The following is a 13,736-nucleotide window of genomic DNA, read 5'->3' on the forward strand; positions in this document are numbered from 1 at the left end:
AAAGTCTTATATAGCATAGCAAGCACTTAAAAAAGATTATATTTTTATAATTTTAAAAATTCAGAATTTTTAATTGAAGAGTAATCAAGAAATAATTACACTATAGCACAATAAATGACAATAGAGGTTGTGAAAAATCCACAGTCTCAGGGCTGCTCTCTTTCATCAAAATGCTGAACTGCAACTATTTTCTGTATTCTGCTATTTGTTGCTTACTCCTATCACAGAATTCTGTCTAGCTATCATAGATATGGGTAATGTCTTCTGGTTTGGATTTTAATGTTATGCATGATTTGTTAAAGGCAGTCCTGTATTTTGTTTTCTTGCCAGAAGCCTTGCAACTATGCTGAAGCTGCCAAGCTAGGTGCCTTATTTCAAATACTTAGGTTTTATGATGCAACCTACCTTTGCCAGGTTCATCTCCAGCTATACTGCATGATCCACCTCGCCCCTGATTCTTTCTTGCTAGTGTTGGGAATGGTGGTGGAGGTGGCATGGTGCAGGAAGGTCTATGGAAAAAACTAGCAAAAAATATGTTGGGGAATTTACCTTAACTTCTCTTTTCCTGAATTGCGTCATCAAATTGTATAGAAGATAATAGGATAAGGACATGTCAAGGGCTTAGAAGTGCGGGTGAGGTGCATGACTGTCTTCGTGGAAGGAATTTATCATCTTATATGTATCTCTGATAGGAATATGTCATCTTTAATATAAAAGACATTTGGGATGACTCCCATCCCAACAGAATATTATAAAAAATGCTATAGTGCAAATAGAAAGTGATGGCTATCTTGTGGTGTCAGGGAAGGTTTTACAGAACTAGATCTCAGATAAGAAACAGCAATCCACCACTTTTAAGCTTAGAAAGAATTGCACAAGTAGAGAAAACATACCCACAAATACATGGGATTGTGGAAGTGCATAAAGTGTTGGTTCATTCTGAATATATGCCATGGTGAGAGGTTGTTGGAAAAGTGACGAAAGATGGTAGAAAATCAATTCAAATCGTAGACTGGCTGCAGATTGTGAAAGGTGCTGCTTCTAAAGCAAAAATTTTGCAACTTGATTTTTGCCACACTGCTGAGCACTCAGTAATTGTTAAGCGTGTTCTTTGTAATCTCAGTGAAAACAGCATAGAAGGATTTTTTTTTTTCAAATGATAAATTTGAGATCCTCTGTGATTGAATCTATTTTAACCCCTGGCAATGTTTCCAGAATAATTACTATTGAGCTCAGTATTCAGTGGTTCTCACACCTGACAGAATTTATTTCAAAATAAGCTTTCAATGTTCATCCTCCCAGAGAGTTATGCCAAGAGTTTTATCAGTCTGCTTCATTATTTGTTTAACATCTGTGAAAATCTATGGAAAGTCTTAGAGATATAGAATATTAAGAGCTTACATCATTATCAGCAAGATTCTATTTTACATTTCTAGTGCTTATTCAGTAGGTATCTCCTTTCAGGACACAAAAGAAATAATCTTGCTATTTCCCTGCTGTGTGACCTACAGTAATATTTTTGGTAAGTTTTTAATTTGCAGCAAGTGTTAGATGAATAGATTAGAGTCGTAGGTGTGATCGCGCAATGGTTTTACTAGAGCTTCATTTAATTTACCTATGTTTCATTACACATCCTAACGCCTCAGTACAGTTTCAGTTCCATGGTATTAACTGCTCTGCCTCTTGTTAACAAGACGTTTTATATTGAATTACCTACAGGATCTAACCATGAACTGTGTTGCTAAAAGAGAGAAGAGATTTATGGGATACAAATGTATCCCAGTCATTTCCAGTTTGCATATTGAGTCCTAAAGATGGCAATGATGATACCATTGTGATTTTTACCCATGTAAGCCCCTCTGCCATAGTCAATATCTAAAGATCTAATGACGTTGTGGAGTTGGGCAAGGAGAATGCATTAACAGAAGTCTTTCTAGGACAGCAGCCACACTTCTACCTTCCCTGCAGTGATGACATTCCTGAAAATAGCCTGTCAAAAAGAAGACAAAGAGTTGGGAAAACTTTACGGCAAATTAAACTGAGAAATAACTGTTTTCTACATCTAGAAAATTGCCTGATAAATGTTTTGCGGAATTTAAAAGTCATTCCAAAATTAGTTTCAAAGAACTGACTGCAAATGGCAGTCCCCAAATGTGTTTTTTCCTTCTTCTTTTTCTCCCTGTCATTGCCAACTCAGAGCATTAAGAAAATCTAACACTGAAAGGACTACTCCTGTGAGATGTGAAAATAATTATATGTTCTGCCTGAACTGATAGGCAGGGAAACATTCCGTCTCAGATTCGGCAAAGCATGTCAATTTCAAGTTTGCATGTTTTCTGTTTCTACTACCCATCACTTGGAGAAGCAGTGATAGGAAAACAAAAGCATTATCCCTACAGCAAAAATCCTTGAAAATTGGATAGATGGCTCACTTCTCCACCTTTAATGTAAAATAAATGAAAAGTGAAGTTATTTCTCACTGTGGGTTTTAGGGTAGATAATAGGAACAGTTTTGCAAATCTCAGCCTCTGTAATTTTACTATAACAAGTTCCATTTTATTAATAAAGTATTAATAATACATATTTATGCAGTCAATGTGAGTCAGAAAAATTGGCTCTGGAGTTGAATTACATGAATTGAATTTAGGTTTTCATTGACTTTAATTTTTAAATCTAAATTGATTTCCTATTGAAAAGAAATATCCAATAGATCAAATTAGAAACAGTTGAAAATGAATCAGCTTTTATAGATTGTTATATATGTAATACCAGTAGTAATTCTGCAAAATTTTCATTACTTTGCACCATTTCAGTATCTCATTTTCTGCTGTCAAGAGTACTCATGCCCTCCTCTGGATTTTACCATGTCTGATAGACAAAAGGTTTTTTTTTTTTCCTTCCAACCTGAAATCAATCCCTCCTCTCCTACTTTTTTAAAAGTCTTATATAGCATAGCAAGCACTTAAAAAATGAATAACGTGTGTTAGCAAAAAATAAAAATTTTGACTTTTGTCATGGGATAAGAATGTATTAATAAATTTGATTTTTAAATCATTTATCAACATTTTTCTGATTATAGCAAGAATGCATTTATTTTTATAAAAAATAGAACATTCAGGAAGGCATTAAAATGTATTTAATAATGCATCTACCCATAGCTATCCATTTATTAACATGTTCATACTTTTTTATAGTCTTTTAGAAAAAAATAATGTGCTGTTCATACAATTTGTTACTGGATAATACACATAATTTTATATGTGCCTTTTTTTCCACTGGTGCTCTTTTGAGCTTTTCTTATCATGTTACTTAAATACAAATATATGAATCACCTATTACTTCATCATATGAAAGACATATATTCAATTTTACAATTTTTAACCATTTTAATATGTAAGTATTTTCCAAATTGTCATTAGCATACAGGAATGGCTTCATATGTCCAATTAATATTAGAAAAAAATCAACAAATAACAAAGAATAAAAGTATACTAAGTCTCTATCTCAAATACTGTGAGAATTATAATGTCTTTCTCAAGATTTTTATTTATTGTGGGGGCTTGCATTGACATGTTTCCTCATACTGTGATTTCTTGTCCCCTCTAGTATCTCAATCTCACTGATATCTTGCCTTTAGTAACTCATCTTATTTCCTCCACATATATCCCCAAACCTGGAGAAAACAATCCCATTCTCTGGAGCTTCACCAGCACAAGACTATTCTATACTGGCGATTTTTGTTAAAGAAGTAGAGAAATAGAGGAAGATTACATAATGGCAGGGAAAATTATTTGAAATTAAACATCATGTAGTGCTGCAAAAAAAATTTCTCAGGACCTTCCACAACAGGGACTTTTTCACTTGTCTACAGTCATTCCCAGGCCTCTGGCATCCTGATATCCCCCACAGGGCTGGATATTTCTTTCTCTCTCTCTTTTATCTTTCCTTCTCTCTTGCTTCCCACCCCTTTACTCTTCCTACTTTTCCACTCTTCTCTTTCATTTTCTTTTTTTCCTCTGTCTGGCTACTCCTGATACTCTGAACACCTCACATTTTATTATACAAGTCAATTTAGAACTACCCACATGCCATTTATGTCCAAGAGACCATCAAAGTCCATTAAAATATTGCACTTTGTTTAGTTTTATAAAATGAAATATTTACTCTACCGAAGAGGTTACTTATATTACTATACAGAAAACAGAAACGGAAATAGCTATTTTTTTAATAACATGTATTTCCATGATATAGGTAACACAAAATTATTTTATCAATACAAAATGAAAAGGCAAAAATCTTCAATGAATTTCATTAGGGAGATTATTATAAGTGAAATTATTATATCCATATAAGAAAAGATTCTGTGCATCAAAAACTTTTGTCAGAAAACGTAATACTACAATTTATATTTCCACCAGTAGTAAATAGTTAACTGATTATAAAATGTTATCATTAAAAATATTTACCAATATGATAGGCTAAAAAAGAAATGATTTATGAATTTACTGTTCTATGTCACTACTAAGGAGCATAAATTTATGTGTTTATGGTCTCTTGTGAATTTCTTGCCTGTGTCTAATACTCATATGTCCATTGAGAATGGCGTTAATACTCAGAACATTAATTCAATTACTCTGAATTTGATTGGACATATTTCTAGAGGGAAGTTGGGCTGGAAAGTGATGTCATATCTTGTGGATAAACTAAGACTGATTGTTTGTATTGCCACACTGCCTATTAGTAATTTCCCCCGTTTCCTTTCCCTTTGAAGCCTTAGTCTTTCTTACTCAGAATGCAAATAAGAGAAACTCTATGTGCTTTCCTTCTACCAACTCTGTGCATGGGCAATGTGGCTAAAACAGAGGCTCTTATCCAGGAAGCAAAGTCTAAGTTAAGAGGAATATATGAAGCAAAGAATAAATGTGACAAATGGGGAAAGATTAAAAAATGGATAATAATGACACTGGAAATTATATCATCACTCTTTTTCCAAAGAACATTCCAATTAAAGAGAGTGATAACTGTTAGTTATTTCTCTCAAGTGGGTTGTCAACACTCGGGAAGCATCCAGATACCCTGTCCCCTAAGGGAGTAAATTGGATTGAAGTTAGAGTACAAGTTTTACCAGGATATTTTACTTAGATGTTTTGAGAAAAAAAAAAAAAAAAAGAACAATAAACAGCATCCCTTGATGAGTTGACTGCATAATACTAACTTGGAACTATCATTCAAGTCATAGTATGCAGGCTATGTGTATCATATTGATTCTTGAGAAAAATCCCAGTATTTTACTATACAGGATATGCTATTGAGAGGCAACCAGCTACTGATACACTAAGTTCTTTCAAACAGAATGAAGTTCTTTCGAGGCAACTTCTTGAGTACAAAGGGCAATATGGCACCCCTATCTGTAAAAGTCTACATTGTTCTTTTGACTATAGCAGATACAAATATGAATGGAATGTTCTATAAGCAGGCATTCACAGAATCAGAAAAGTGTCCAGGAGTGTAAATGTTAGCATGATATGGTTACCACTTATCATAGCTGATGACTTGCCCCTGGAATTTTAGAAAGGCTGTTTATGATAAGCCTCATCCCTGCTCAGACTGAAATGCATCCAGGATTTGAACACGCTCAGCTGAGTCTGTCATGGGAAATAGTGTGACTTCTTGGTAAATACAATGTACTTAAATTACGTCCATGTCACATGTACTCATTGGCAAGCACACTTACGGTAACTTAACTTACAACTTCCCAAGTGGGAGCCATGTGACTAGTGAGGCATAAAAGCTGACTTTAAGAGGATCACTTCAACTTGCAGAAGTCAGGAGGATGACTTCCTCCAGCTGAAGTGATCCACACCTGCACAACATGTACCTTGTGACCACACGTATCTTCAGTACACAGATAAAGCGTTTTATAAAATTTAGCTGTTACCATCTTGGCAAAGACACTTTCCTCACTTCATATTTTATCCAGAGCATCTCTTGTTCAGTTTTTGTAAATGTTTTTCATTAAATACATACATACAATTCTTATTATGTGCAAGAAACTTTTCTAAGTATTTTACAGGTATTATATTTAAATCTCATAGAAACTCTAAGAAATAGGCATTCATCATCCCATTTTACAGCGGAGAAAAGTAAGGCACAAAGTAGTGAAAGACTATACGTTGGGTTTCACAGCCAGGGAGAGGTTAATCCAGCTTCAAACCCAGGAGTTGCCTCTGGAGTCTGCTTTCAGTCACTTTCTTACCAACCGTTTCTCCAGTTTTGTTCTCTCTTCATCCTCTATCCCCATTTAGCTTCTCAGTCGGTACTCATTGCTAAATTCATGTCTCCCTTCTTTTAACATTCCTCTTTGGATGTGCATGAATCTGAATCTATTTCCCTTTTATTTCAGGATATTTTACACAGCTACATGTCTAATCCTGAAGCCAAAAGAGTGGTTTGATGGGTCAAAACATATAAACCAGAGAATAAAAAATCCATATTGAGACACAGGTTGATGCAGAAGTTGTCTTAGGATATTAAGATTTTTTTTCCTGCAAGAATGGAAGCGATGTATGCTTGCCAGAGCACTTCTTCCAAGTGCTGTAACTAGATCGTCACTCTACATGGCAGCTACTGAAGACTGTTCACATTTGCAAATGTTGCCAAGAAGGATGGATAGTGATCTTATTTCAAGCACAGATCTTTTCTGATCTTCGGGCATCTGGTAACAATATGTATAGGCCTGAAAGTTTGGACAGATCTGTACCTGCTCAAACTTCAGCCCCAGAATATCTCTTAAATGTCATCGAAATGACAAATATTTTTTGCAAGGCCAGTCATTGATGGTAATGCTAAAGGATGCACTTAGGAAAATGGTGCTTTTCTGTCACAGAATCGACCTTTAACTAACACCAACTAAAACCACGTGATATGTTAAACAGATTTTTTACTCTTTGAGGCTACCAACCATACCCTTGATTAGTATGTAAAAGATCTTAAGGTCTCCATTCACTTTCCACCACCTGAGTACCTTAAAAAGCGTATTAGATTTGCAGTTGGGAAATATATTTGCTGCAATACCTCCTGTGATAACTCCCTTTTAAGAATTCTCCATGCTTATCCACTGAGAACACCTCTCTTACTTTCAGAACTGCTCATAAACCAACGTTTCCTATTCTTCATGATCCTACTAGGTGATTTTGACAACTAGTCAGTAATCTAAATAGAATACAGAACCTCTCAGAGAATATCAAGGACACTGTTCTGTATCTAAATCAGCAATTTAAGAATGATCATAGCTAGTGTCAGGAGCCACAGAGAAATATACTCAAGTTCCATGAATCAACTCCCACACCAGGAAATTAGAAGATTAGGGCCTGAGCTCCTTCAAGGTAATAGTATAGTCAACCTAATGGCTATTTTCCTTCCTCTTAGGTATTTACTCTGCCATCACTTCCTGTAACCCCAATCCTACCCTTCTCCAAGTACGTTTTCCCTATTTCCTCATTTTTGTCAAATTCAGTCTGTATAGATACCCTCTGCTGCCTGGTGACCTACCCAATGACTAAGGACAAATATCTTAAGTGTGCTATAGAAGAACTTCCACAATCCTCCTGTGATTATATCACTCTAAAGTACCTAAGAGTGTTGTGAACCAGAAGAGCAACCACTAGACTACACATTCTACTTTAGGAAAGGAATGAAATACACCAGGACTTTGTGAAAAGAATACATCAACTGAAGTCCCAGCATAGTAATGGACAGAATCTATTCTGTACTGCCTCTGAAAAAGGAGCATATATAAAATAAAACCAGGTGTGTTATATAATCCCCTTGTCTTTAGAGATCAAATAGTCTACCACCTATTCAAAACCATTCTCCCTATTTCTCCTCTTCTCTGGCCCATCATTTTACCTTTTCTTAATTCTAAGGATATGTCTTGAATATACTATTAAGTCTCAACCAAGAAATGAACACATAAAAAGTGTTGCTACTTTCTCTCCAGTTCCATGAACTGAAAATTTGAGTAAGAGTCTCTTTGCCAAAAGAAGAATATTAAAAAAGGTTTAGTTGACACTGCTGGGTAAGGCTTAGATGAGCAAGCATTAATAGATGGCCTGGCTCTATCATAGTATGGCTATGATTACCAGACTGCAATTCAAGGCAGATATTCAGGCATTATTCTAAAGAAATAAAAAAGGCAGACCACCATTATTATCGACAATCAAGAGAATCAACTTTCATTTTCAGGAAGCCATTTTAAGGGGAAGACAAGATGTGCATGCATAAAAAAATGAAAATTTTCTATTACAATTTTTCTTTCTCTTAGAAAGACTATATGGTCAATACAGTGGCAAAGAACAGAATAGATGTTATTATGTATAATAATATCATAGTGGTCTATTTTATTTTCATTTTCTCAGTCTTCTTTAATCTTCAATACCTTTAGACAGTTAATGCTCTCATGTCAAAACTAAAAAAAAAAAAAAAATCTGCAGGCACAAATAATAAACTCCTTTCATAACTTCAGACCTTAAAATGGCATCACTGGATCTTGAACTTAGGTTTGCTTACTCCAGGGATACTGTTGTTTCCCTAGTGGAATATTTATTTCAATTCTAAGTGTATTGAAGATAGATACTACAACATAATTTCTTATTCATCACTTGTGAATATTATACAGCATCTTGTTTGCATGTCTTTGATTCATCCTACTACTCTAATTTAAATTAGGGCCAAGAAGAATTTGATTGAAACAGGTGTATATAGTCTTAAAAGCATTATTCAGCTCATTTATTAATGAGTATTTATTAATACTGGAAAGTATTTTGAAAATCATACCACATCTAAAGCTACTTATAAAATATATATGGACACAAATATTTGGAGTGTGAAAGAACTAGATTGGGCTATACATCCACCTACATTTAGAATTTGACAAAATAATTTACTCCATTTTATAAAAACTGAATATTTATATCCTACTATAATGTTAGCTTGTATGAATGTTAAAATGTATTATAAATACTATAAATATATACAAGTATAGTAATGTATTATACATATAAAGTATTATAAATGTTAGCTTATCTAGACTTATTGTTAGCTTATCTAGACATATTGGAGTTCAAATTTCTTAAAATTTATAAATCCTGGGACTTTTATCCCACACCATAAACTTTTTGGTCGAGAGAAAGGTGACTTCAGTATAATCATTTGTCTCTTCTTCCCCATCCCAATATTCACTTTCTACCCATTTCTATGTAAGTAAATAGTAATATTAATGTTTCCCTGGTGCCCTTTTACTGGGCCTCTGTACCATCTCCTAAATTCATTTCATGCAGAATACCCTTCTCGAGCTTTTAGAATCAAATATCTGTGTTATTGCTTTTTTGGGTCATAATCCCATTACAGTTTCAAATGTACTGATTTACTCTTAATATTTTACCTTTTTTCTTTAAACAAAAATATTTTTCAAACCTATCTTCTGGGTTTACCAATCATTTTTATCTTATTGCCAAAAGTTTTGTTTGTCTTTATTTCACGTGACTTTACTTATGCTTCTGATAGCACCTTTAGAAATATCCATTTCGTCTAGCTAGGGACAAAGTTTGTAAGTAAAGACAAAACCTGTTATACTACATTCTAAAAATCAACTTGAAAAGTTCTCATCATAGGAGAGAGCAAAGTAAACACTATTATAATCTTCATTTGGTCACCAGGAAGTAAAACATTTGAAGAAAGATTGAGTAATTGAATTGGTCTTCCCTCTGCATTTCATCCAGAGCTTAAAGGAAACCTGATATGATTATGATATTAATTCAGACCTATAGTCTCCATAACCTCATTATCTGGAAAAAAAAAGTTCTTCAAATAAAGTATATAAGACAGATTTTTTTCCTCTTAAATAAAAACAAAACAAGACAAGAATTTGAAATGTTTCCTTAAAGAAAAATAAAAAGTAGATCTTGTTGTGGAGGAGTCCAAAGTTCCTGTACTACTTTTTTTTGGTAAGTTTAGAAAGAGAAGATTTTTCAAGGGCATACCCTGTAGTACTCTAATTAAGGCATAAGCCATTTACAAAGGATGTAAATCCCTGCGTATTGAAATCAGTGTGAACCATGGAGGTCTGAATCCATGAAATCACTTTTCCAAGCAAAATGATGTTTTAAATTTTAGAAAAATAATCACGTTTGTAAAAGGACTTTTCAGAGTACGGCTGAAAGATAAAAACACATGCATAGAGCAGAATAACAAGCTTAAAGAATTATAGCATTATCATTACTCTTAAACTATGAGATTTTAACATATCAACAATCACAATTGTAGACAAAAGATCCTAGGCAGGTCAATTTCTTCAAAAACAAACCTTTGTAGTCTCAAATTATATTTCTTACCAAGTCTTATTAATTTCTGCTCCCAAACTAGCTTTGTTTCTCTCCAAGTCTCTCTTCATCCTCCCTGTTCTTCCAATTGGAAATTGTGTTATTTATGACTTTTTTTTTTGATTCATCCTTTCTATACTACTATGAACAGTTCTAGACAATTTTATCATGAACATATGTCTCTCTTTCATCCTTTTGTTCCCCACGTGATCTGCCACTACTTTCCCCAGGCTTCTTACCATCCCAACAGTGAGTTCCAAGTGTGGACTACTGCCTTTTTCACTCCCCACCTAAGCCATCCCTCACGTTCCTTCTAGCCAAGTCTTCTAAGACGCTGTTTTTCACATGATATTCCCCTCACTATGAAGTTTAATCTCTTGCTGTTTCTAGTGCACCACATCAAGTATATATTTCCCTTTCTTTCTTTGGTGATTTCCCAAAGCCTCATGCATGCACTGTATCAGGAACTGTGATATACATGGAAGAACAAGATAAAGGCCCTGCAATTTTTTTGATTTTATAACTTAGGAGAGAACATAGCTACTGAACAAGTAATTACAAAGACATTGAGTTTTATAAAGGAAAAGGATAGCAAGTCATCTGAACATATAAACTTATTATCTTTATTTCGCTTTACATACTCTTTCTCCCACTGTACTTTTCCCTAGCATGAGCACTTTTTTGCCTGTTAAACTACTTAACATTTACTAAACATTTACTAAATTTATCATGGCATTTCATAACTGTGTCTTATTCTCTAGCCTTGATCTCTGCTATATCAAATCTTTTAAAGTCCAGGGAAGACAGCACCCCAGATGCAAGACCTATTCTGTGATTCCTATGTATCCACTGCATACTTCCATTATGACACTTACCACATTATATTGCAGTGTTAGTTTTATATGTCATAGGTTGTTAGTATCTTAAGAGCAGGAACTCTGTTTTACACATGTCTGTACCATTCCAGCTTCTAGCATGATGCTTGTCATTTTATTAGTCATTTAGTTGCATTGAATTGTTTTCATAGATCAGTTATTTTCTATTCTCTTCCAGATAGATTGCCGAGGGAATTAATTAAAATCAATGACTACAATGCATGCTTTCTATGGTTCCACCTTAGTGAACTTGTCACATGTCCATGTATAAACAACCTATTCTCCACCTACACTGAATTCCTTTTACCTTTCCAAGTCCTTTGTTGTCCCATGGCCTTGTTCACACCCTTTACTTCATGTCTTGTGTTATTTTGTGCCTCTCAAACTGGTGTGCATAGTCTTATAAGTTTGGAAGCACAAAATTGCATTTAATTATTGAATAGAGTAGCAGAATAAATATATGATATCTTAGAACACCAGTTTCTCTCCAATATTTAAAGAAAAATAATTAATTTCACACGGAAATAATTTTCGATCTTTATAAAAACTACTGATGTATCATACAGTATAATACAAAATGTAGATCATTTTCAAAATGAAAAAAGAGACTTTCATAAAATTTCAAACATTCAGTGAGCTATCTGGGCTAAACTTCGACATCTCTGCCTGATTGGGGTGCCTTGGTGGAGGATTTAAGCTCTGAAACTCAATGAAATGACTAAGGACTTTGAAACTATCCAGATTTTGGTACAATCATGGATACAGTTCTTACTGTGCATTAATTTACATTTCTTAACTTTAGTTTCTTTATCTATAAAATGATGAAATAATTACTTTAGCAGACTACACTGAGTATTAAATAATATGATGAATGTAAAGTGCCTGGCATATCATAGACAAAATATGACAGACTCTCAATAAATAATTTATAGAGAATGTCAAAGTAGTATCTAAGAAAATGAAGACAATTCTGCCATCAATAATATATTATAATTATTTCTAATTTAGAACTTTTATAGCCATAGGTTTTCTTTGGGCATGATATTAAGAAAATTAGCAAAGAAGAACCATATGTCACAAAGAAATATGCTATAAAATAGTTGACATCTAGGTATAAATTCAAATTCAGCTTTATTTTAACTAAAAAAAGCTACTATCTGGTTGGTATCCAAGGTCTCTTGGAAAAGAATTAGAGGTTTCAGCCCAATGCTTAAGGGACACACTTGCCCATAATAGGATAAATCAGAGTCTACCAGCAGATTTAGCTCTCTTGTCAAATGCTCTAGTGGAAAGGCCAAGGTTAAAGTGGCACAGAGCAAAACTCCTCTCACATTAAGTGCCTGTCTCTTAAGCAAGGCCTCTGAGAGTATTTTAGTTCCTCAGAAAGGAGTAGTGCAAATCTTTCTACACTTACCAAGGGAAAAAACAGGAATGTCAAGTGATCAAACAGGTAAACAAACTGAATAAAATTAGATAGCTAAAGGCAAAAGGAAGCTGTTCTGTCTAACCATTTTAGAAAAAAATTAATAATCAACATGGTCTAATCAACCTTCTCTCCTCTCATAAGGTAAAAAATGCTGGCTAGGATGTCAAAATAATTTATTAAAATACACATGAAAATGGAATTTTTTAATGTTGAGAATTTTCCATTTTAAATATTTCCTTGAACACGTTAAAATATAAATCTTAATAGTTTGAATTTATTAGTTGTATCTTAAATTGTTTCTCCTGGCTTGTCTTATCAAATTGACATGATTACAAACAGGCAAAGAAACAACCTACAGAATTGGAAAAAATATCCACATGCTACACATCCGATAAAGGGCTGATGACTAGAATCTATATAGAACTTAGGAAAATCAGCAAGAAAAAAATCAAACAACCCTATTAAAAAGTGGGCAAAGGATACGAAGAGAAAATTTTCAAAAGAAGGTAAACTAATGGCCAACAAACATATGATAAAATTCCTAACATCTCTAATTATCAGGGAAATGCAAATCAAAACCACAATGAGATACTACTTACCTCCAAGGAGAATGGCCTTTATCAAAAAGCCCCAAAACTATAAATGTTGGCATGGATGCGGACAAATAGGAACGCTCATACACTGCTGGTGGGACTGCAAACTAGAATAACCTTTGTGGCAAGTAATCTGGAGATACCTCAAAGAGCTACAAGTAGAACTACCATTTGATCCAACAATCTCATTACTGGGCATCTACCCAAAGAAACAAAAAACATTCTATAAAAAAGACATCTGCACTCGAATGTTTATAGCAGCACAATTCACAATTGCAAAGGTGTGGAAACAACCTAAATACCCATCAATACATGAGTGGATTAATAAAATGTGGTATATATATACCATGGAGTTCTATTCGGCCACAAAAAGCAATGGTGATCTATCATCCCTTGTATTATCCTGGATAGAGCTGAAACCCATTCTACTAAGTGAAGTACCACAAGAATGGAAAAACAAACA

The sequence above is a fragment of the Propithecus coquereli genome, unplaced genomic scaffold (genome assembly GCF_000956105.1).
Source record: "Propithecus coquereli isolate 6110/MARCELLA unplaced genomic scaffold, Pcoq_1.0 Scaffold260, whole genome shotgun sequence".
Classification (NCBI taxonomy): Eukaryota; Metazoa; Chordata; class Mammalia; order Primates; family Indriidae; genus Propithecus; species Propithecus coquereli.